The 25,021-nt window shown below is 40.6% G+C and overlaps 1 long non-coding RNA gene across 2 annotated transcripts in view; it reads right to left on the minus strand.

Moving 5' to 3' along the window:
* Window positions 1-24,530, minus strand: part of LOC115296592 — a 54,824-nt gene extending 30,294 nt beyond the window's left edge. For both annotated transcript variants that reach the window (XR_003910941.1, XR_003910940.1), the window contains exon 1: window positions 24,423-24,530. This is a non-coding gene — a long non-coding RNA (uncharacterized LOC115296592). The remainder of the gene's footprint in view (window positions 1-24,422) is intronic.
* Between the last annotated feature and the right edge of the window lie 491 nt (window positions 24,531-25,021).

Below are 25,021 nucleotides of genomic sequence, written 5' to 3' on the forward strand. Positions count from 1 at the left end.
AACGTGGATGGAACTTGAGGGTGTCATGCTAAGTGAAATAAGCCAGGCAGAGAAGGACAGATACCATATGTCTTGATTCATATGTGGATCAGGAGAAACTTAACAAAGGACCATGGGGGAGGGGGAGGGGAAAAATAGTTAAGGAGAGGGAGTGAAGCAAACCATAAGAGACACTGAAATACTGAGAACAAACGGAGGGCTGGTGGGGGTGGGGGGAGAGGGGAATCGAGGTGATGGGCATGGAAGAGGGCACTTGTTGGTATGAGCACTGGGTATTATATGGAAACCAACCTGAAGATAAACTATAAAAGAAAAAAAGGAAAAAATGTAGAAAAAATGAAAATGTTGCCTCAATGTTACATCTGAAATATATATTTGAAATAAAATAAAAACTGTTCCTCCTGCCTCGAGTACCTAGTTACCTCTCCCCTTCCTTGAGTCTCTTCAGTTCAAGGTTTACTTACCTGCGGAACCCATCCTGATCTTTCTAACCAGGTATAACTGTTTCATATGTTTCTCAATGAGCCTTGTACTTCTTCTAATAGTGGTCACGGTTTTACATTTGTTCATGAAGTACTTGATTATATATCCCTGTCACTAGACCATCAGATCCATGGGGAAGAGGCCTTTCCCAGTTTTGTGCAGTTCTATCTTTGGACATGGCAGAGTTGTTAGCATACAATAGCTCTCAACATATATCCAATGAATAAAGCAATTGATATGAAATAATAAATGGAAGAGCATGTTTATTGAAAGGATGTGATAGTCTTGTGGGTAACAGGCATATCTTTGGCTGATGAGACTGAAAACGTTCTCTAGATTTCATTTCAAAATGAACTAAATCTAAACTATACGTTTTAACATTCCTATGTTAAATGTTTAATACATGGGTATTTTGGCACAGAGAAACAACTGCATTTTATGTTTTTATTAGTAAGAACCAGATAAAGTCAATGTCCAGGATTTATCAAATAAAAGCAGCTCCTGTCACAGGATAATCCTTTTTCCAGCATTCTCAATAAAAGAGGAGGATGAAAGGAAAAATACATATTTTGTATGTGATTCATAATCTTCTGATGCAAAATCGAAGTCTCCTCTGAGACACTCTGCAAGTGTCTGATATTTTCTGGAAACAATTTAGAACCATGTGCATTTTCTTCTTATTGCTTACTTGCTGGCATTCTAGTACCTTCTACAGGATTCAGCCACGGATGTCTTGCTTACCAGGGAATGTGTTTTTGCTTTGTTTTGTTTTGGGTTCCAAACGAAAACCATGAAGGGGTTCTCTTATCCTGAAAAGCATGCCTCTAAGATTGGGGTTTCTAGTTAAATTCATAATGGAACTTGAGATGGCTTCAAGAAAGAAACTTCAGGGCCTGCCTGTCATGGCCACATCTGGAATGGTGTGTGTTCTGTCGCCTCAGAGCCCCAGATAAATACCTTATGTACGAGGATGTGTAGTCTTCACACACTGGCTATCTTCACCCCACTGAGGTTCTTCAGTAAACACTCCCTTTAAGACTCAGAATATGAGGGGCGCCTGGTTCAGTTGGCTAAGTGTCCACCTTTGGCTGAGGTCATGATCACATGGATCATGAATTTGAGCCCTGCGTCAAGCTCTGTATTGACAGCTTGGGGCCTGGAGTCTGCTTCAGATTCTGTGTCTCTCTCTCTGACCCTCCCCACTCGTGCTCTCTCTCTCTCTCTCTCTCTCTCAAAAATTAATTGACATTAAAACAAATTCAAAACCTCTCAAATTCAGAATTTATGACACTAAATCAAAGGCTAAAGGTCTTAAGACAAAACATTCAAATGGGAAAGAAAAGGTCTTTTCATGATAGACTCCGAAACCATCACCGATAGTATTTTAGGACCAGACTTTAGAAGTGTAGTCAGCACGAAAGCAAAAGTGGGCTGAGGCAGAAGAGTATCCATGTCATTCACTTCAATTCATCTTGGCTGTAACGTTACTGCCCTAAATAACTAACTTACTGAATCATTGCTTTTTCATTAGGGTAAGTTCACAGATGCCTATCTATAACTCAATGAGGAAGAAAAAATGTCAAGACGGAGTTTTTCCTTCATGTATACTTACAATTATCCAATAAATATGTAATTATGAAGAAGGCACAGTGCTTAATATCTGGTAAATACTGAAGTAATTCAGTGTGAGCTTGAGACGTGAACGAGAAAAAGAGATACACAAATGGGAAAGGAAGGGAGGGAGGGAAGATGAAGGGAAGTAAGAAGAGAAAAAGAAAAATTTGTGTATGTAATGCTCATACATTTCCCACACGGAACACTGTTGTCCCAACAACAACAAATTCTTCCTGATATTATTTTCTACTGGCAATTCATGTTGGACTATCTCATTTATCCAAAATATTGATTAAAATACTACCATGTTTTGAAAAACTATGTCTGCTGCCCTCTCCTACTTTAAGTCATCCAACTACTCTAAATCACATAGACTTGTGGTAGGTTCCAAAGCTGGAAATTACTGATATTTGGTTTATTGGCTCAAGAAATCGAGATTCAAGAAGTCAGGTAAATAAGAAAATGTACTAAAAGCCACACATGGTGGAACAAATAAGATACTGTGGCACAAGAGAAGAAATTATCAAGTCCCTTGGGAAGGAGAATGGGGAGAAACTGGATGTGAATTCTTCATAGAAGAGATGAGGCTTGATTGCTGTCCTTTAGAACCAGTAGATATCCAGCAGACAAATGGCGTCTAAAATCTTTGGGAGAAAGACTTGGAGGTGGAGGGAATAAAATGCCAAAGCATGATAACCTGAAGTAACAAGGTGCACCTAGCGACCCAAGATGGAAGAGGAAGTGGGATGCCAAGGAAAGGGAGCAAGAAGACAAAGAGTACATCACAGAGCCATTGGATGGATGGTGCACGTAGATGGTACTGATTGATACGTCACCAGAAAATCTCAAGTATACAAGTAATGTGTTTTTTTTAAAGTTTTTTAATGTTTTTAATTTAGTTTTGAGGGAGAGAGGGAGAGACAGCACGAGCAGGGGAGGGTCAGAGAGAGAAGGAGACACAGAATCGGAAGCAGGCTCCAAGCTCTGAGCTAGCTGTCAGCACAGAGCCCGACGCGGGGCTCGAACTCACGAACATGAGATCATGACCTGAGCCGAAGCTGGAAGCTCAACCAACTGAGCCACCCAGGTGCCCCAAAGTAATGTTTTTTTTAAAGACTTAACCAACCAACAATGTAGAAGATAGGCTTAGGGGAGCCACAGGAAGAAAGATCAATGAGAAAATCCTAACAATGGCCCACGAGAGTTGATGAACATGCGACATAGGGCAGCAGTGCTGGTACCAGAGAAGGGCTGATGATTGAGAGACATTGAGGATGGAGAACCAGTAACATCCAGTGACCAGACAGGTATGAGAGATTAGGTAATGGCAGAAAGCAAAAAGTCTGTTATTATGGCCAGATTTTTGGTATCTATGTAAGAGCAAGAGCAAGTGTAGGGAGAAAGATAATTTTGGTTTTAAATGTGTTATATTTTCCTGTGGGATTATTATCCTGTGAGTTATTAACAGCAGAAAGCCAAAAAACAAAAGTGTAGAGAGCTAAGGAAAGAAGCCTGGAGTGGAGATATTGGTTTGCAGCCATCCCAATCGAGGTAGCACTGGATGCGATGGGCATTGAACAAGTTGCCATTGAAGGCAGGGGATTGAATACCAACGCCTAGTGGGAGGAATAAGAGGAGATTATGGAAGTGAGAAAAAGCAACCAAAGTGCAAAAGGGGATCAGGAGAGAATGGTGTCCGAGATGTTAGTGCAGGAAAGATTTTTGTGGAAAGGGAGCAGTCACTAAGGAAGCCACAGAATTTAGATTAGCTTGATGTAGTACAGACATCGTCACGTTGTTTGTTTTGAATTATTACTTACAAACTGCATTTAAAGACTGCTTCAGAATCTCAGTTGTTATCCCTTATACTTGTCATTCTCTTCTGGATAAATTGAATGAAAATACTTTGAATCCAGGACGGCTTCTTATTCATATTTCTTTACGTAGAAACATCTCCCACAGAGCATAGAGGAACACCGCATACTGTTTGAATATAAATGTTGCTGAAGTGATGAATAGACCATCGGTTTTGGTAAAGTCTCTTCTTCATTGTGACAATGAACGTGTTTTTGAATTCCATAAACTGTTAATCTATTAATATGTAAATGGCCCCATATATGCATGGGGGGGGGAGAGAAAGAGGGAGAGAGAGAGAGAGGTTTCCATGTTTGAAGATGCTAATTCATTCATTCCGCGGGAATCACATTCTATTACAACCAGGAGGAGAAACTGCTCCTGACAGGCCTGGACTAGCTGGATTAGCTCAGCTTCCTACCTTCTGATAACTTATTTCAGCTGATCTATATTTTTGCCATTTTGAGTCAACCTCTTGCCTTGATCAGTTTTAGCTGCATTTCCAGGCTCCAATTTGCTACTTTGGCAGAGTGAAGGAGATTCTAAACTTGGCATTTATGCATTTTTTATCCACTCAAAATAATAAAAAAGGTAATTTCTCTCACCATTTGTGTCATGTGAAAATAAAAAACCAATTGCATTGGTCACCAATCTTGCTAAGTCAGGCCGAGAGGAGTTTCCAGTGTTATTAAATGAAATCAAGATGTTATTTGTTCAAGTCTATATCCCTCAACCTGTGGCAAGTTAAGACTTATTGATCTCATGAAGGACTGAGGCCAGGATAATATCAGAGAAAAGTGAAATCACAGGGTGGTCAGTTCTAGGCCTGTCTGCTGGTCCAAAAAGAACCAAGAGAACTGATTACAAATGCAACACCTCCCTCCCTGCCTCCAAGTCTCAGTGAAGTCCACCATATGCAAAGTTAGGGAATATACCGCTCCCCCCTCCCCCCCGCCCGGGTTACTATGCGGATCTAGGGAAATGAGGCATGCTAACATGCTCATAAACTGTAATGCATGATACAATGCCATCCAGCACCAGCTTGCCCGACTGCACCACCTCCAAATGCAGCTCAGTGCAGAACAAGACTCTGGGCTAAGAGGGGATAGGACAAGTGGACTGAGGCAAGCTAAGAAGACCGACAAGGGAAGCAGATACTCAAAGGGCCAAAGGGGATGGTCACCAACTGGGGGCAAATTAAGCAAGCCCGATAAGAAATTGAGGAATAGAGAGAGTGGTTTTTACCGGGCACTGCCCCATGGAGACTCAAGGACATCCAAGTCGGAGTAAGAATCTGGTACCCTTGGATAGCAATAGATTTAAATCTTTAGTCCAAATCTATTTAGAGGGTCCTGGGTGGTTGAGTTGGTTGAGCGTCTGACTCTTGATTTTTGGTTCAGGTCATGATCCCAGGGTCGTGGGGTTGAGCCCCAGGTTGGGTTCCATGTTGGGCATGGAACCTGCTTAAGGGTCTCTGTCTCTCTCCCTCTGCCCCTCCCTGCCCCCACTGCAGGCACATGTGTGTGCATGGGATCCCTCTCTCTAAAAAAAAATACAAAGACTTTATTTAAAGGACTAGAAGAACCTAATATTCTATAAACAAAAATATTTAATCTTCAAAGTAAGAAAATCATTACGAGCACCGAATGTTAAGGAATGTTAGGAATTACCTGAGAACTATGATTGTGTGCAATAGACAAATATTTGAAGCGTTCATAAATGGCTGAACACAAATAATAATCACTCATTCATGACAAATTGTCGCAAGTTGGGTTATTTGGTTCGGGCATTTCACTTGCTACCCGGTGCCAGTTAGAGGCTGGTCTCAGGGCAGGTAGACTACTCTGTGTGACTCTCACTTGCACCTCGAAAAATGGTTTGACATTGTCAGGTGTGGACAGATGAAAGGCTCTCAAAACATTTTTATTAGTGGTTTTTTTCTTAAATCTAATGACATTTCAAGTGTTATATAAAAGTCACACGTGAACATTTCAGTTTACTGGCACCAAATTTCCAGCTAACACAGCGGTGCTTAGCACCCCTTAGAGGCCACTGCCTCATCCAGCGTCTGTGCAGGACGTACTTCCATCCAAGTCAGCCATCAAACTGGGCCGAGATAGGAAATCAAGGTCTCAGAGTAACAGGCCCCAGAAATCCACGAGTGGCCTTTGATACTGAAGAAAACTGTTACCATATGTGGCCAGTGCACCCTAATTATTCTCACCAGTGAGTCATGCCCTTGTATAATCCTGTTCCCCTGAATCTTGGCTGAACCTGTGCCTTGCTTCCAACTAACAGAAAATGGCAAATGTGACCAGACACCATTCCCATGATTATGTTACATTATATAAGACTGTCTAAACAGACTGGAGCAAGAGGCCCATTGCTGGCCTCAAAGTCAGCGTTCATGAGGACGGAAGGCCTACAGGGAGCCTCACCTGGCAAAGAACAAGTACCCTTTAGATGCTGAGAATTGTCCCCAGCCGAGACAGCCTGGAGGAAAACTGACCTCAGCCCGACAACTGCAAGGAGATGCATTCTGCAGACAACCTGACAGAGCTCAGAGGTGGCTCTTTCCCCAAGTGAGTCCCTGATGGGAACACAGTCCTAGCCAACACCTAAGTTGCAGCCTGAGAAGACGGTGAGGCAGAGAGTACAGCGAAGCCGTGCCTGGACTCCTGGCTTACTGAAAGCCCGAGACAATAGATACGTATTGTTTTAAGCCGCTAATTTGGTAGATGGTAATGTGTTACATGGCACAGAGGACGAATACACCAAGGTTCAGCTAATTGCCAGCACCTCTTTCAATGGGAGGCGTATAGAACATTCCAGAATAAGAAAGTCTCCAGGCCTAGACAAGAGAAAACAAATAATTGGCAGGACACCAAAACACTAATTTAGGCTAATTAGTGTGTTTGGGGGTGTCCGTACCTGGTGGACGAGGCAGACCCTCCATGAAAAGAACTCAGCATGAAGTGTGACCCTATGAACAACCAAGATGGCGGTGTTAGAGTTTGGGAGTGGGGGTGGTGCTCAGGGGGCAAACGAGGGGCCTAATTACGGGGGGCTTACCATAGTCAGATCTGAGGATTGAGTGGGGCTTCCTCATACTTTTGTTTGGAGGCAACAAGGAACCTCCAGTCCAAAACTCTGAGGGGCTGAAATCTTAGCACCCATATGCTCCCGGTGTAAAAGCAAACTCTTGATGTTCATTAACTATAGCACCACAGAATAAAATAACCACCAGATTAGGTTCTTAATGAGGGCTGCGATTCACTGGTAATGAGGGACCATCTAGCAAAATCCAGGGTAAAACCCACTAAGAAGAATGTGAGATGGCAAACACAAACTCTGACTCTTTGAGAAATTGAATAGTGGCTTTCTTTTCTCTAAAACGGGAGTGATCTTTAGGGTTAGAATGGGATTAAGACCCCAGCCCCTGTCTGTTTTAACTTTCTGATTTAACTTGCGTGCTAAGGCTCAGTCTACTCCTTTGGAAACTAGCTGCCTCTCCTGATTATCACAGGACCGAAAGAGGTGACAAAAGGAAACAATGAAATGATTTCACTAGTCTCCACCAAAGTACAAAGCATGAGCCAAAGTCTTAGAAAAGTCCACCAGCAGACAAAGTGTAAAGCTTTGCCTTGGAGTCAGCCTGTGAGGAGTTGAATTTTGGCTCAGGAGTTTCTTCTTTCTTTTTGGGATCTTTTGCTAGTCACGTAAGCCTGAGCATCCCTTTATTCATCAAAAAGGCATGAAAATAATACCTACTTTACTATACTAGGCAAATATGAAATGAGGCAATATATGTAAAGTGCTCTGATTTTTCCTCACATGGTGAGCTGTGGCATCGCCGGGTTAAGACTGCTTCACTTTGGTGCAAACTGACACTGTGTGGTTGGGTCTGACCGCTCCCTGTGTGACCTGTCCCCCCACTTCTGCTGCTCTTGATACTTGTAATTAGAATAATGAGTGGCCCATCGTGTTATTATACACCTCTGTTGATACAACTAGAATTTCCAGGGCAAAGCTCCTCCGTGTCTGCTGTGTTGAACGGAGTGTAAATTTGCACACTGATGAAGAATTTGTGGGGTGCAGACCATGGGCTTACTACCTGTAACGCGGCTTATCTTCATAACCAAATGTGTGTGCAGATACACTCTTCACTGTATCAGATGATAGCTTTTAGGCCAATAAAAGGGGTTGATTCACTGCAACACGTTAACTTTGGTGTCAGCCTTCATCACATTAGCAGCAAATAGAGTGGGCCCCGCCGCACGCTCGGAATCCCGCCATGGGTCTTCCCAGCTCCACTTAACTCTTCTGTCATGGCAGGCAAAGCACATTAGAAAGGGGAGATATTTATACTCTACGTTCGATGTCTATGCCATAAAAGTGATGCATGTAAGATCAATGTAACTGTAATTTAGCAATATAGGATGGGCTTGGGGAACTCTTCATGAATGTAAATGTGAATTTAATAGGCCAGGATGGTTATCTCAGAAAATGACACTTCGACTGCTTTGGAAAGTTCTGAAAGACTTGTGGAAAACAAGCTGGTATTTGCCCGGCTGGAGTCATACGGAGCCCAAATGGAGCCATTTAAGTCACCTTAAAAAGGGTCATATAAAAGTACTGTTCTCTCCTGTCCTCTACTGAGCAATATAACCAAAATATCTCACATGTCCTGAATCATCTGTTCTACTTTAGTGGATCCTATGTGGAAAACATATTCTACAATTTCCCTTGGTGACACTTTCTGGTATCTCATAAAGATCCACACATAAGCATTTGGTAACAATTGCTGTGTGTAGGCAGTTCTCTATGTGCCCTTGTTTTAGAGCCACAGACATGCCCCGTCACCGACAGCCCCACTGTCCAGGGCACTGGTCAATACTTGGTCATCATTCATTAGTGCCTGGGTACGACTCTAAGCTCTTTGCAGATACAAACTCACTTAACTCCCATATAATCATTCTGTGGGGTGGCTGTTGGTATTCTCATCTTCATTTCTCATCTGAGGAAATGAGGGCACAGAGACGTTAGATGACCTGTCCAAGGTCACGTGGCCAATTAACAGCAAAGCCGGTACCAAAGCAAGTTGTGTGGCTCCAGATTCATGCTCTTAACCATTAGGCTGTGCCGTAGACTAGGTGTTCTAGAGATTACATCTGAATCTCAACTTCATCACTAATTAGCTTTGTGAAAAATTGGTAACTACTTGTTCATTACTACTTGCTCATTGATATGTTAGGAATAATAACACCCTTATGGTGAGGTTGGGAAGAGGACAGACATGTGCACAAAGTCTTCTTGCCCAGTGGCTAATTCATAATAGGTGTTCAACAAGTATTACTTGTGTGTGTGTTTTAATTTGAGAAAGAGAGCACACACTGGAGACAGGGGCAGAGGGAGAGGGAGAATCTTAAGCAGGCGCCTCACTCAGCACAGACCCTCCATGTGGCTCGATCCCACGAACCTAGGACCGTGACCTGAGCTGAAACCAAGAGTCAGACCCTCAACTGCCTGAGCCTCCCCAAGCACCCCTCCACAAGTATTATTTGTATGTAAGTTTAATTCCAGCAGATTTTCCATGAGGACTCCTATTAGCCTACAAATAGATCAGTGGGATGTGTGATACTTTCCACAACAGTCCCATAAATACCTGCGCATAATTTAGTTTGACTAACTGCAGCCAAGAACAAAGTGTGGCGAGGCACTGAAGACAAAGAGAAACCTATTTGGGTGGACTTTGTATACAGGGCAATCAGAGGGCCGTGGGCACTGCTGCGCAGGACAGGCCCCAGGCTGGCGTCCATGGAGCTGTCTTGGGCAGAAGTCACGGGTAGGGGGCGGGAGGTGGGTGACAAGAGAGAAGAAAGGCTAGCAGGAATACAAAAAGGCCTGAACATGTCTTCCTAGGGCGGGAGCGTCTTTAATGTCTGTTGTTTATACCGCGGCCCAGTGCCAGGACTGGGTTGGAAGTATTCCACATCCTGCCAGCAATGGGAAGGCCACAAAAAAGTTTCCTCCCACAGACATTGATCATCATGATATATCTGCACTAGCTGAGTACTGAGTACTGCTGAGTACTTCTCCCGATTTTTCACGGGGGCATACAAAGGAAGTATCAGAAAGCAGGTACTCGAGCATTGGTACCTCCATCTGAGCTCTACATGGACTCAGCAGCTGCACCTGAGGAGACAGTGCTGCATTACCCCCTGGCGTGGAGCAGCGGTAGAGCGACAGCAAACAGTGAGCTGGTTAGGACACAGAGCATAGGTCCAATCCAGTCTCTCATGGCAGCCACGTGGGGCGGTTCCACACTGTGCCGCCCAAAGGTGTCATCGAGGCACCTCGGGTCACATGGTTTTCCTACAAGACTCCATGGGAGAGTGACAAACCACAGGGCATGGACTTTCCCACCACACACTGAGCCCCACAGAGAGCCAGTACATTTCTTTCTCTTTCTCTTTAATTCAAGTGAGTTAACATACAGTGCAGACTTGCCTTCGGGAGTAGAACCCAGTGATTCATCTCTTACATACAACACCCTGCGCTTATCCCCACAAGTGCCCTCCTTCATGCCCATCCCCCATTTAGCCCATCCTCCCTCAGTTCTCTGTGTTTAAGGGTCTCTTATGGTTTGCCTCCCTCTCTGTTTTTATCTTATTTTTTCTTCCCTTCCCGTGTTCATTTGTTGAGTTTCTCAAATTCCACATATGAGTGAAATAATATGATACCTGTCTTACTCTGAATGACTACCCTCTAGTTCCATCCATGTTGTCGCAAATGGTAAGGTTTCATTCTTTTTCATCTCATAGTAGTATTCTGTGTGTGTGTGTGTGTGTGTATATGTGTATGTGTACATATACGTATACACACACACACACACACACACACACCCCACATCTTCTTTATCCATTCATAGATCAATGGACATTTGGGCTCTTTCCATAATTTGACTATTGTTCATAGCGCTGCTATAAACATTGGGGTGCATGTGCCCCTTCGAATCAGTATTTTTGTATCCTTTGGATAAATTCCTAGTAGCATAATTGCTGGGTTGTAGGGTAGTTCTGTTCACATTTCTATCACCATCCCCTATCAGAAAAGCAAAAGAATTTGCCAGACATTCCCTAGTACCTTCACCCAGGACCAGAACTGTGTCACATGGCCTAAACCTCATTACAAGGAAGACCTGGCGAGGATTCAGCTGTTCCCATAACCATAGTGGAAATAAGAGACAGAGGCGGAGACAGACATTGTGCAAACTAGCCCATGTGGTCCGCAGGGTGCGGACGACTGTCGTCCACATGACACAGCTAAGGAAACGGGGGCCTGAACGGGTTAAGCAGCCTGTAAAGGTCTCTCAGCTTACAAATGGTAAGGTCAGCATTGACCTCAGGCGCCCTCTGGCCAGTATCTTTGCACTTAGCATTATACTCTGCTGGGTCTCTACATGAGCTCTTCCAGAAGTTCTCGGAGCACCTTGTTACTTTCCCTGACGGTCCTATCATTTACAATTACATACTTATGTGGGGTAATCATTTGTTTAGAACGTCTGCCTGCCCAATTACAGAGTAATCTCTGTGAGAGCTGAAACATGTTTTATTTTGTTTACTGCGCATGTACAGCAATGTGCATCTTTTCTTACATACAGCCCTTCAATTAATACTAATCGAATGAATGAATGAATTCATATGACATGCAATTTCATGCTAACACTGTGCTGATCAAGGGCTTGTGAAGTTCAGAGCAGAGGAACAGCCATGAACTGAATAGAGGGTAGGGAAGACTCCAAGCCATGGTCCGGCTGGGCCCAGAGGGATGGACTTGGCTTTGAGCAACCAGAAGTGAGATGAGAACCTCCTAACTAAGTAGACATAGTGTATAAAACAGAAAGTCAACTAACTTGATGATATTGCAGGGTATATGTTGAGAAGCAGGTATAAATCAAGGTAGTGGACAATCTGGGAGGGGCCTTGAAAAGGGGAGAAATTTCAGTACTAACCAAGAGACTGAGATTTTTGTGAATGTCAGCAAAATCCTAATAGTGATTACTCTGATAGTTTTATGTAGATTGGACTGGAGGCCCTAAACAGCTATTTCAGTAGCTTACGCATCAGGGAACCCGGAGAACGGCAGACCAGACCACAGCATAGGGAATGGAGAGTGAAGTGACCGTGCAAAGGTGGCCACTACTACTAGTACGTGAGTCTTTGAGGAATGATGTAGACAGATGTGGAGAAATAGAGTTAAAGCAACTCCAAATTTTCTGAGACAGTTAAATGGAAGCACTGGGTAACAAGTTAGATATCTGGATAAGGAGCTTCTAAAGGAAGAAAGATTTGAAACCAAGTTTAAGGTTTGAGGAAAGTCCAAGTTATCCAAGAAAATTTGCACAGTGAAAGAAATAGTCAACAAAACTAAAAGACAACCAATGGAATGAGAGAAAATATTTGCAAATGATAGATCTGATAAAGGGCTAGTATCTAGAATACATAAAGAACTTGTAAAACTCAACACCTAAGAGACAAATAATCCAAATTAAAAAATAAACAGAAAGCATGAACAGACATTTTTGCAAAGAAGACATACAGATGGCCAACAGCCACATGAAAAGATGCTCGACATCCCTTATCAGGGAAACGCAAATCAAAACTACAATAAGCTATCCCCTCCCTCCTGTCAGAATGGCTAAAATCAACAATACAACAGGTGTTGGCCAGAATGTGGAGAAAGGTGAAACCTCTTGCACTGTTGGTGGGAATGCAAACTACTGCAGCCACTCTGGCAAACAGAATGGGAATTCCCCAAAAAGTTAAAAATAGAACTACTTCATGACCCACAATCACACTACTAAATATTTACCCAAAGAATACAAAGATACTAATTCGAAGAGATACATACACCCCAATGTTTATAGCAGCATTATCTAGAATAGCCAAGTTTTGGAAACAACCCACGTGTCCACTGACTGATGACTGGATAAAGATGTGGGGTACACACACACACACACACACACACACACACACACACACACACACAGTGGAATATTGCACAGCCATAAAAAGAAATAAAATATTGCCATTTGCTGTGACCTGGATGGAGCTAGAGAGTATAAAAGACAAATACCATACGGTTTCACTCATGGGTGGAATTTAAGAAACAAAACAAATGTGTATAAGGGGGAAAAAAGAGACAGAGAGAGGCAAACCAAGGCACAGACTCTTAACTCTAGAGAATAAACTGATGGTTACCGGAAAAGAGGTGGGTGTGGGATGTGTGAAACAGGGGATGAGGAGTAAGGAGTATTGTGATGAGCACCAGGTGATGTATGGAAATGTTGAATCACCATAATGTACACCTGAAACTGATAATACACTGTATGGTGGCTAACTGGAATTTATATAAAAACGTTAAAAAAATATCCCAGCAAAAATGTTCATAGGGAGTTGGAAATAGATGATAAAAAATGGTGAGTGTGTGGCAGTGGAAGGTAGACTCTGCAGTTCTCCAAGTTCTGCCTTCCCCTGCCTCTGGGATCTGCAACGTCAACATGAGTTTTTTGAATGGCCATGAAACAGAATTCCTCCCCAGTCTTGCACATCCACCCATAGAGGACATGTGGTATGAACAAGAAATAAGCCCTTATTGTGTTAGTCCATAGATTTAATATTTAATGGTAACACACCCTAGCCTATCCTTACACCAGCAGGTCCACAGCGTGGCTAAGGAGAAAGGTGAACTCAGAGATGCAAAGAACATGAAAGAGTGAAAAGCTTGGCAGATACTGTGAATATGGAGGATGTAGGTGCCATTATGGTAAAGTGAGACTGCCGTTCCCTCAGACAAGGGGTGAAGGATGAGCTCCAAACTTGATTCACCTTAGATGCTGCTTCTCAGCACTAATAAGGCCTCTTTGTAGATAATGCATTTGAGGGAAAAGAGAATTAATGATCACTCATGTTAAATGTGTGTAAATGAAAACGTAAATCCTCCACACGAACGTGAAATACAAATATGCACGATTTAAAAGCTAATCAATCAAAAAAATAAAAAAATAAAATACTTCCTTTGGCAGCTGGTATAATCTTTATGATTTTTCCCTGCAACTGGTCTTTCTCTATTTTGTTCTGAGGATACAGTGATAGTATCGTGTCTTACCAGTGATTAGCAAATACTTGAGTGAAAGAATGAGTAAATGCATATATAAGAGAATAAAACATACATGGAAGTGACCATAATTATTACCTGAAAGCCTATTCAGGGATGTATGTCTTTTTTATCCAGGGAGCAAAGATCTAGAATATCTGTTTTCTAGCTTAAGTTTAGCAAGAAAAGTGTGTAAAAGATGCACTTAGTGCATGATTAGGATGTTAAGATAATTTTGCAATTTATGCTAATTATCTAACAACATAATGAGTTTTGACCCATCTAATTGTGACAAGAAAAGACTGAATTTAAATGGACTTAGCAATCGACAATTTACAAGGGAAAAGGGTTAGAGAAATGAAGGTTAGTGAGTCTAGGTATTTACAATCTTATTATGTTGAATGATTTTTAATATTTAGTACATGAATTTATTTTATTTTAGCAAGATAAAAAAAGTTTAGAAGAATTATGTGTGGTGTCCCAAAGAGTTGGAATAAAGTAGGAGGAGAAAAATCATTCCCTCTGAATATCAGGGAGAATTTGCTGGCAGTGGGAGATGTCAGATTGAGAAAGTGAGTGAACTGAGTTATAATATTAGGCCGGACAAAGAATTAAAACATCCATCACTGAAAATCATCCCTCACCTACAGGGATACACATAAGCCAACATAACAAATAACAGTGCTTTATACTGCTTGAGTACTAGGTGGGCTGGCCAAGGCAAGCTCAAATACTTCCGATTACATCACTCATGTGATAATGAAGACCCAGGGTTGACATAAATAGCAAAATTACCATAAACCTAAGAAAACGAAATGCATATTCTTTATGTCTGTGGGTCTGTGGGTTTGTGTCTATTCTTTGCTTCCTACCCACATTTCTTACTGGCATACAAAAATCAGATTTCCAACAAGGAAGCAAAGCACTGAATATGTTCATCAATTAGGATGGAATGAGATCTGTGAGTTACAGAGTACAACCCATGATGGGATCCTCTGGTAATTTTTACAGAAGACAGATGAAATGAGCTCGCCCTTCTGATGAGCTGCCCCTCCTCTTGTTTACCTATTTCATCAATTCTGCAAAAATGTATTAAATGCTTACTATATGCTAAGCATTGTGCTAGAAACCGGATGGTGTCTGCTCTTCTCAGAGCGTATGGTCTAGTAGTTGATGGGACAAGAGTGAAATAATCTATTGCCCAATCATAATGTTCTATTCATTTGTCCATCCTCCACACTGAAGGGAGACATCTTTAGGTGAGAACAATGCCTCATTTATCTTGACATTTCCAGAAACTCACAGAATGCGTAACCCCTAATACAAGTGTGGAAAAACTACATGGAATGACTTAAGAGAATGCAAGAAAAATGAAGGAAGGGAGCGTGGTGGAAAGGGAAGAATATTGATGACAAAGGTAAGTGATTTTGGTTAATTATTTCATTCTCAGCTCCAGTCTGATAATCTCTCACATGGAGGAATCATGTAACATTTGCATGCCTAGTATTTCACACTTGTGAACAGTAATAATCATTCCTAGTCATGGGTACACAGGATTAATTCAAAAAAGCAAAGCATTCTAGGTGAAAAACACTAATGTCTACAGGAGCCAATGTGATATATTCATTTTCCACTGAGACAATTCAGATATCAATGTTGGATAGACTGAAGAGAGAGTAAGACAGCGATACTGGTAAAGAAACAGAAGCTAAACGTCCTCCTCCACAAAGCCTGAGCATATGGTCTTATATGAACCTAAGGAAGGTAGAATGAGTCCTCAGCCATTTCCTTGACTCTTACCTCAGAAGAAAAAACAATGGGACCTTGGCCAAGCTCTATCCAAAGCAGCCACAAAGAGGTTATTTGTTTCAAATCCACTGAAATATAATTATAAATTCACCCATAACATTTCTTCAAATTTGACCTATAACATTGATTTGTATTTCTAAAATTACACTGTGATCTGTATTTACTACATTTCTAGTGACATCTTATGTATTGAACATGCAATGCTAATTGAGAACCACATCCTCATCCTGAGCAAGAATCCAAAAGCTACTGCTGCCCCAGAGGAAAATGCAGCCTCTAGGAAATCAATAAAGAAAGCCATAAAAGATCATTTGGTCCAGTCCACCGCACTAAGCATGCGAATAATGAATCCATCCAAGACAAAATACTTTTGGAAAAATCAAATTGATATCAACCTTGTTGATATATTGATGAAAATGAGTACCTACTATGAGCCAATGCCCAGGCACATTCCATATGATCTCATTTAATCCTTGAAATGATCTTATAGGCACAATTTTTAATCTCCATTTTATTGATGAAAATATTGCACAGAAAAATCAACATAGATTCTGGGTAACTTAATCAGAAACTGGGTGACTAAAAGCATTTGTAGTAAAGGTAGAAAAATCAAACGAGGAAGAAGGAAGGAGGACAGAGCATTGCAGAGAGGGTGGGGACTCTAGACTCCAAATGCTCTGCACTTGACTCCCAGCTCCAGCAGAGCATCAGGAAAACAAAAAACAAAAAACCCTGTCCCTGCACCTGTGCCATTTCCTCAAATGTCAGAGACCTGGGGAGGACCCGGGCTTGGGTCAAGAGTCTCTGTATCAGGAGCTAGTAAAAGGATACATTTATTCAACCCACTGGGATCTACTTTGGGCTTCCTTAGTGGGGAACAGTCTTCTTCTCTTGAAATAATCTCCAGCTTTTCCCCCAAATGGAAAACCAATTCAGAGAGTCAAAATTCACCTATGCCACCCTCAGTAGCGTCCAGGCATGAATATCACTGCCCTACGCTTTCCAGTCCTATGAACACAAATGTCTAACGCATTATTGCTGCTACCCATCCGTTGTATAGATTCTGATCTACAGAGCACAAGGTCAGCCTAAAAGACTTTAGAAGCGTGGCTAACAACAGAAATAAAGCTCCAACCACCGGTTTGTAACCTATATCTTTCTTTCAAATGAATTCATTGAGATTAATAACTTTTCCATCATTCTCCCTGGATCTTTTCTATTCTTCAACCAAATGGTAATTTCTCAAGAACAAATGACAATATCACTTCTACTTTCTTATCTCCATATTAGTGAATTACTTCTAACCTTAATGAATGATCCCCTAGCAAATTAATTATTTATTTTTTTAATATTTCATGTTCCTCACTCTATAGATTTATTATTAACTGTTAGAACTTATAAATGTTAACATGGGATGATGCCATCATCCAGCTTCATCAATAATAGATTATTTTATTTTTTAATGATTTTTTTTATACTATTGATTGTAAATGGCTTCAACCTGAATGGCCTTAAGCTTTTTCCATTAAAAATGAAAGTAAGCAAAGGCTCAATGTAGAATCACACTTTTAAAATCTCTTCATGCCTGACTGTACTTGGATGATCTTAATGAACTGAAGCTGATGTTACAGCCTCATCTACAGTAGAAAATGGTCCAAAGGATGAATTTGCAGATAGTAGATGAAAAATCCTTCTAAATAATTCTGAGAGTTGGAAATTAGGAATAATGATGTAAAATGAAAAACGTCAAGTCCTATAATCATGTTCATCATGAAATCACTGTGTGACTCTGCTACAATGAATCTATGTTACAAGTCAAATCTAAAAAGAAACGGTATCATATAGTGAGAAAAAGACCAGAAAACTGCCTGGTAAGTTATTATGTGTTAAGTGCCTTGAAATAAAGGAGCATCATAAAAGTAAAGCATGTTGACCAGGGGAAAGAAGAAAATCTCGGTAGCTGTGAATAGAAAAATCAGTGCCATTTATGATTAGATATTTCACTGTGACAAAAGGTTGACTTCAATCAGCCAGAAAAGTTAGTCATTCACCTATAGTGTAGGTCTTTGTTCCATTTTACTTTTATTACTGCATGCCTTTTTAAAAAAAGGGGATGTCAGGTAGTAAGTTTAAATTCAGCAGGTACAAGTTCCTTTCTCTTACTCATTAAAGCATCAAACCTTTATGGAGCAAACCTTTATGTGAGAGCACAGGGGGAACCCATAAGGGAGGAATCAATATGGCAGCCGATGCTTTCAGAGTGCTTATGGTCCCTGAGTAGAAATACAATATGTAAATAATTATATAAGTAGTAAAGCTGTAACAGCAATATTAAATATATGGGTAAGTCCTAAGGGAGTTTAGAGAAGAAAAGATTTTAATTCTGATGAGAGTTTCATTTCGATTTTTAAATTAACATTAAATTCTATATTGTATTGTGAATTGATATTTGCTCTCCTATGGAAGTGATTTGGACCTGGGTTATGCATTAACTCACAACTATAAGTGCCAAAAATGATCAATCTGAGGAAATGGAAAATCACATAAATTTTAAGAGTCTTAAAAACAATTCTCAAGGGTGAAATCTTGTCCTACAACCCCTGTATTATGACTTCACACAACCACTTTATGGCATGTAAATCTTAGGAACTATAAGAGAAGGTTATAAATTGCTTGATCCCATAAGATAGCCAGGTGTCCTTGGGTAGACTTTTCTGTGTTTCAGTTTCTCAACTGTAACATAAGGGGGTTAAGCTCAGAATCTCTATGATCCTTTCAAGGTCTAATATCCTGAGATTCTAAGACTTTTCACATGGGCCATTTTTCATATGACCAATTTTCATTCCAAGAATAAATGCTGTCAGGTTACCAGTTCTACATAAAGGGACAACACAGAAGTAATTGGATCCCCAAGGAAAAGCAATGCCCTACGTACATCCCATGCCTCATAAATAGTCTACTATGAGCATGTGTGGATCTTATGCAAAGTAATGAAAAACTTGAAATCTCCTTATTTGCCCTGAAACAGGATTGTTTTTTCTTAGTGGAGAGTATGCTCATTTGCAGGCTGTTGACACAGAATAAAGAACATAATCTTAGAAACACACCAGTTCTTGATGAAAATGATACTTGTATACAAGGGCTGAATGGGTATCGAGATAGTGGGACGGTCAAATAAATTTTAATAATAGGAATTCTAACATGAAATTTAAGTTGCTTATTTATGTGATTTTCATCATCCTCCATCTCCACCAAACCCTCAAACTATCTGCAAATTCTATGTATGTGTTCTTTTTCTTCTTTTATATTTGATGTGGAAATCAGAGCTAAACCTTATACCAAGTTTACGATGTACAACAAAGTACAACACACGGAGTATCCAGATACTCTTTCGATAACACGCACCACCCTCTGCTTTTTATTTTACGTTATGTAGCATCTTTGTCCTCTTACATGGTAAATTATTAAAAGGAGGAATCCATGCCTGATTTATCTTATGTCTGCACTATGTCTCTCGCATTGGTACTTCTTAGACAGTAGGTGCCCAATAAAGATTTCTGAATGATTCATTACTCATATTTAAGCAAAAGAAAAGCAATGGATCCCTCTGGTGATAAGCTAATCTAAATATGCAATGCTCATGAATCTGTCCCTCGAGGTCTTAATCTTTGGGTTATCTTTCAGATATTCTGATGCTGTTAAAATTAGTTTTTCTGTTTCTGTTTGGTTGTATGTTTATCAGACTTGTCTATCAGACACTGAAGCCTTAAGATACGGGGTTTTTCTTCTATGTAACTCAACCTTGTTAGAGATGGACACTAAACAGAAGGATCTGGGATGGTGTGCAATACTGGTGATCTCTAGACTAAGGATGCCCCTTGTCTGAATAATATAATTACTGACACACTACTTTTCATTCTTTCCCTGTTTTCTCCATATTCCTGATGATACAGAAAGTGTTTCTTTCATTTGAAAGCAATGACTATGAAAACAATTTTCCCTTTAATATAAAATTAAAGGTTAATGAACTTTTTAAAAGCTATATTAAGTATAAGGGAAAAAACATTACTAATGACATGTTGGCAGTAAAGCTTTAAATCACATTTTGAACTTTTTTGTGTTCCACTTGATAGTAATTTAAGGGTGGTGGGGGAAGTACAACAGCACATGTTCCTCCCAATTTAGATTATATATCAGCAAGACCATGTCTGAAAATCTCATCATCATGTCTCAGGGGACAGAAAACAAGCATCATATATTCACTCTGTGATTCCCCTAGATCATAGTGAAGTTATCCTTCTTCCTCTGAGTTAGTTTATCCACTGTCCCCAGGGACAACCAACAGTTTCATGGAGAACTTCTTTTTAATCCTTGGTTTTTGAGATGATTACATCATTGAAGAACAACATTATAACAGAGAAGTTAGAGAAAGTCGGATTTCATAATCAACTGATTAACAAATCTTCCTTGCTTTCTTTATGTAATGAGGAAAGAGAAGGGAGAGAAATGCCCTTGGGATTTGTCCTGAGCATCCAGACCATAAATATTTCTCTTTTTCCCAACTGTGGGACAACAGAGGAAGGTAGCAGATGGAGATCTGTCTTTGCATTTAATTGGGAGAAGGTTAGACAGAGTCATGATTGTAAAACTCCTGACAATTCCGTTCTGGTTAAGGGTAGAGATCTAGGTAGATGGCTCTTTTCTTTAAGAAAACATCTAGAGCATGATGCTGCTGTGAGACAAGTAAGATAAAAGGTGGGGGTGGGGGTGGGGGGGTGGAGGTAGTGGGGGTGTGGGTGGTGGTATTAAACTGTTTTGCCAAATCAGGTAGGTGGCTTACAATTTCAAGATGGCAGTTTATTAATACCTCTGCTTCCTTCTCTCCCACTTTTGATTAGGTAACATTAAGACCTTGAGAGTTAATATAAATAACAAAAGATTCTGAATGGCAGTTAAATGGAACAAGGGTGCATGTGACATAAAAAGAAGGTACCCAGAGCTGTGACCTCAACGAAGAGTATATGGGGCACATATTTTATGCTGGATGGCACACTATGGAGGATCAAAACAAAACTCTCTTAGAGCAAAAGACGAAGGTAAAAGGTGTATCTGTTGTCCACAGATACACCTCAGAATCCATTTGACCCCCCAAATGGCAGGAATGCAAGTACAAACCACTATTAGGTATTTTAGAATGAGCAACAGGCCCTCCTGTACCCAGACCAGCACATAAGAGGCTTGGAAGTCATCCCCCATCCTAATAATAAGTAAAAACTGAACAAACCAAAAACTCAACAACTCTTCCTAGATTTGAAAGAGAAGTTAGGTCACTGTTGCTCCCAAATTGGAAAGACCAACAGGCAGATACATGGAATCACAGCTGACTAGAGCAGCAGCATCCACAGGAACCAGTGTGGGGCACCTGAATGGGAGCTGAGAAACTGCTAGAAGCTCCATGTGAGCCATTCTGAGTAAAAACTCCAGGGGGACCCAGTCCTCGAGGGGCACCCACATTGTTTGTGAAGTTTTACTTCCTGCATTTCTACCAGGTGCTAACAATGAATATGGAGAAAAATCCCCTTTTACTTGTGGCAATGGGAGGAAAAAAGGAACCATTTTTAAATAGGGCACAGCATTCCATTCCTCTTACAAGGTCCACCCTCACGAGAAAGTATTTAATGACAGCCTCACTTCGCTGGGGCTTTACCAGAGTCCACCTGACCTGGGGAAGGGAAATACCCAACCACACCCACCTCAGGCAGGGAGGGGTAGGGGTGGGACTGAGAAGCACATGTGAAGTTCATAGTCCAGAGGCACAGGCTCACTGAAAGAGTAACTCTTAATCATGGGACTATAAGATGCTTTTCCTCTACCCACGCTTCCCTCCATATTGCTCAAGTCCTGTTTACAGTAGTTCTCATCCAGTACATTGGGTCTGGTTAGCACATCAGGCCTTGTTATAAGAAAATTTTTTTCCAAGATACGTTAAATGGCGAAAACCACAGTTGGAAGAGACAGAGCAAACATCATAACTAGACTCATATACAGGGAAGAGGTGGGAATTATCAGATTGAGAATTTAAAGCAGTTATGGTTTACAATCTAGTTGATAAAGCAGATGGCATGCAACCACACAGGGGCAATAGAAACAGAGAGATGGAAATTCTAAGAAAGAACCAGAAAGAAATGCTGGAGATCAAACCCACAGAAATGGAGAACACTTTGATGGCTTTTTGGGATAGTGAACACAGCTAAGGAAAGAATCTCTGAGTTTGAAGAATCTCAGCTTCAAAACTGAAAAGCAAAGAACAGAAACAGAGAATTAAAAAAACAAAACAAAACAAAACCATAAAAGAATATCCAAGAAAGTCTGGACAACTAAAAATGGTGTAAAATATGTGTGATGAAAACACCAAAAGGAGAAGAAATATTTGAAATAATAATCAGAGACGTTTCCAGAATTAATATCAAACACTAAACCACAGATCCAGAAGACTCAGAGAACATTTATCAGGATAAATACAAAACCAAGCCAAAACCAAAACCTCCATATAGGTATTACCATTTTTAAACTACAAAAATAGAAGATAAAAAAAATTCTGAAAGTAACCAGAGGGTGGGGGATAGAAAAACACCTCGCCTATAAAAGAGCAAAGATCCGAATTACACCTGACTTTCCAGAAACCATGCAAACAAGAAGAGAGGGGAGCGAAATGCTTAAGAATTGAGAGAAAAACACAACCAACCTAGATTTCTCTACCCCGTGACATTTCTTTTCAAAATACAAGGAGAGATTAAAAACTTTCTCAGATAAAGAGAAGTTGAGGAATTTGCGGCCAGTGGACCTGGCCTGCAGAAACTGCCAACAGTATTTAGAAAGAATGAAAATGACATAACTCAAAAACCCAGCTATGCACAAAGAATATAGGAAAAGGAATACATAAACAATATATGAATATTTCTAGAGACAATAAGCAGGTAACACAAAAATGCTGCATATTGGGGTGCCTGGGTGGTTCAGTCAATTGAGCATCTGATTTTGGCTCAGGTCATGATTTTGCAGTTCATGAGTTTGAGCCCTGTGTCAGGCTCAATGATGACAGCTCAGAGCCTGGTGCCTGCTTCAGATTCTCCCTCTCCCTCTTGCTCTTCCCTTCTTCCACTCAAGCTTTCTCTCTCAAATTAAATAAATAAACTTAAAAAAATGCTATCTATCTAGTCCCCTACATTATCAATAATTTAAACATCAAAAATGAGACCTAGTGACAATCATTGCTGTTTAAAAATATCATTATATTTAATCTCTACATGCTGACCAAACTTGGAAACTATACACAAGCATTTTTTTTTCATGTGCTCTTTTAAGTTTTCTGTATAGTTTAGGCTCATTTTAACTATTAAATTGTATATGTTGGACACTTCAAAAAGTGAGTTTTAACCAAAGAGAAAAAGTGAAACATACATATATTCTTAAATGTCTTTGAAAATTAAAAAAAGGAATAAGAAAAGCGAATGGCAAAGAACACCCCTGAAAACATGTCTATGCAGGACAGCTTAAAAATCATGACCTAAGTCATTTCCAAGGACTCAAGTGAAGAAAAGAAAATACCAGGTCTGTAAAACAAGAGATTGCAGCAGAGATACAGGATTAAATAAAGAAAGAAGGGACTAGTTTAGGAAATAAGAAATGACTTGGCAGAACTTAAGAGAGAGGATGCAAATAATTAAATTGTCCCCAGACGAAGTCCATGTCAGGAGTAATGGAGTGGAAGAGAAGAGGGACATGGAAGTAAAGCTTAAAGACATAAACGAGGGATCAAAGACCACCTCAAGAAAACAGCACGCATGCAACACAGACAAAGCTGATCCACTCATCTCTAAGAGCAGTCTGAAAAAGGTAAGAAGAAATGAATAAAACAGAACACAGTTTTCATGTTTAATTTTAAAAAAATCTTCAGAGGGGCAGCTGGGTGGCTCAGCTGGTTAAGCATCTGACTCTTGATTTTAGCTCAGGACATGACCTCATGGTCATGAGCTTGAGCTCCACGTTGGGCTCCACGCTGACAGTGTTCAGACTGCTTGGGATTCTCTTTCTCTGCCTTTCTCTCTACGCCTCCCTCATTTGCACATTCATGTGCTCGCTTGCTCTCTCTCTCCCTCAAAATAAGCAAATAAACACTTAAAAATAGATAATCTTCATAAACAAAATAAGCAAATAAACACTTAAAAATAGATAATCTTCATAAACAGATCTGAAATTTTAAGAAAAACAAAAAAGTTACTACACAATTAATAATCAGACCTAATCCGAAAACCGTGGGACTACTAGATGTCACATATAAAGACGCAATCTTGAAAATCAAAGCAGGGAAATCAAGGTGCTTCAAGAAGGAAATAATCAGCACTCAGAATATCTTACAGTAGCTAAGCCCCAAGACACTTTGTTCCTAAAGTAAGGCACCAGCCAAAATATCATTCAAGTATAAAACAGACATTTCAGCTTACATGAACTCCAGAGTCACCGTTTTCATTAGCTCTTCTTAAAGAAACAACTGGATTCCTCCCCCAATGGGATGGTTAAGTGACACAGAATTAAGTGGCCTCCTCCAACCACAGGGCAGTATTGGAGATGTCACAGAAGTGGGAGGGTGATGCAGAGGTAAAAAGTATGTCACAGACACCTTGACAACCCTCTGGGGGACAGAGGAGGAGACTGCGTCCTGGTACAGAGCTGAGGGCAGGAATAGACACCGAAGGGAGAGGCTAGGAGTCGTATCTGGGAATAGACAGTAATTTGAGTTTCCTCATCACCGATTTATTCCATCACTTAACACCATAATCTCTGAGGCTGTATATGGTCACTAACGAACAGAATACTGATGCTCCCTTACCTTTGCATAAGTTGTCTAGTTTACAGACATTATTGCATTTAATCATAAACTAAGATGATGACCTTTGATATCCTTTTCACACATGGAGAGAGGACGCCACCAGAACGAAAGAGATTTCGTGTGTGTGAAGCAGGAACAGACATGCAGAACCTTCAACAACCTCTGTCTCCTGTCCTCATTTAGAAATAAGCATAGGCTTTTTGGCTTAAGGTG

This window comes from Suricata suricatta, chromosome 7, assembly GCF_006229205.1.
Source record: "Suricata suricatta isolate VVHF042 chromosome 7, meerkat_22Aug2017_6uvM2_HiC, whole genome shotgun sequence".
Classification (NCBI taxonomy): domain Eukaryota; kingdom Metazoa; phylum Chordata; class Mammalia; order Carnivora; family Herpestidae; genus Suricata; species Suricata suricatta.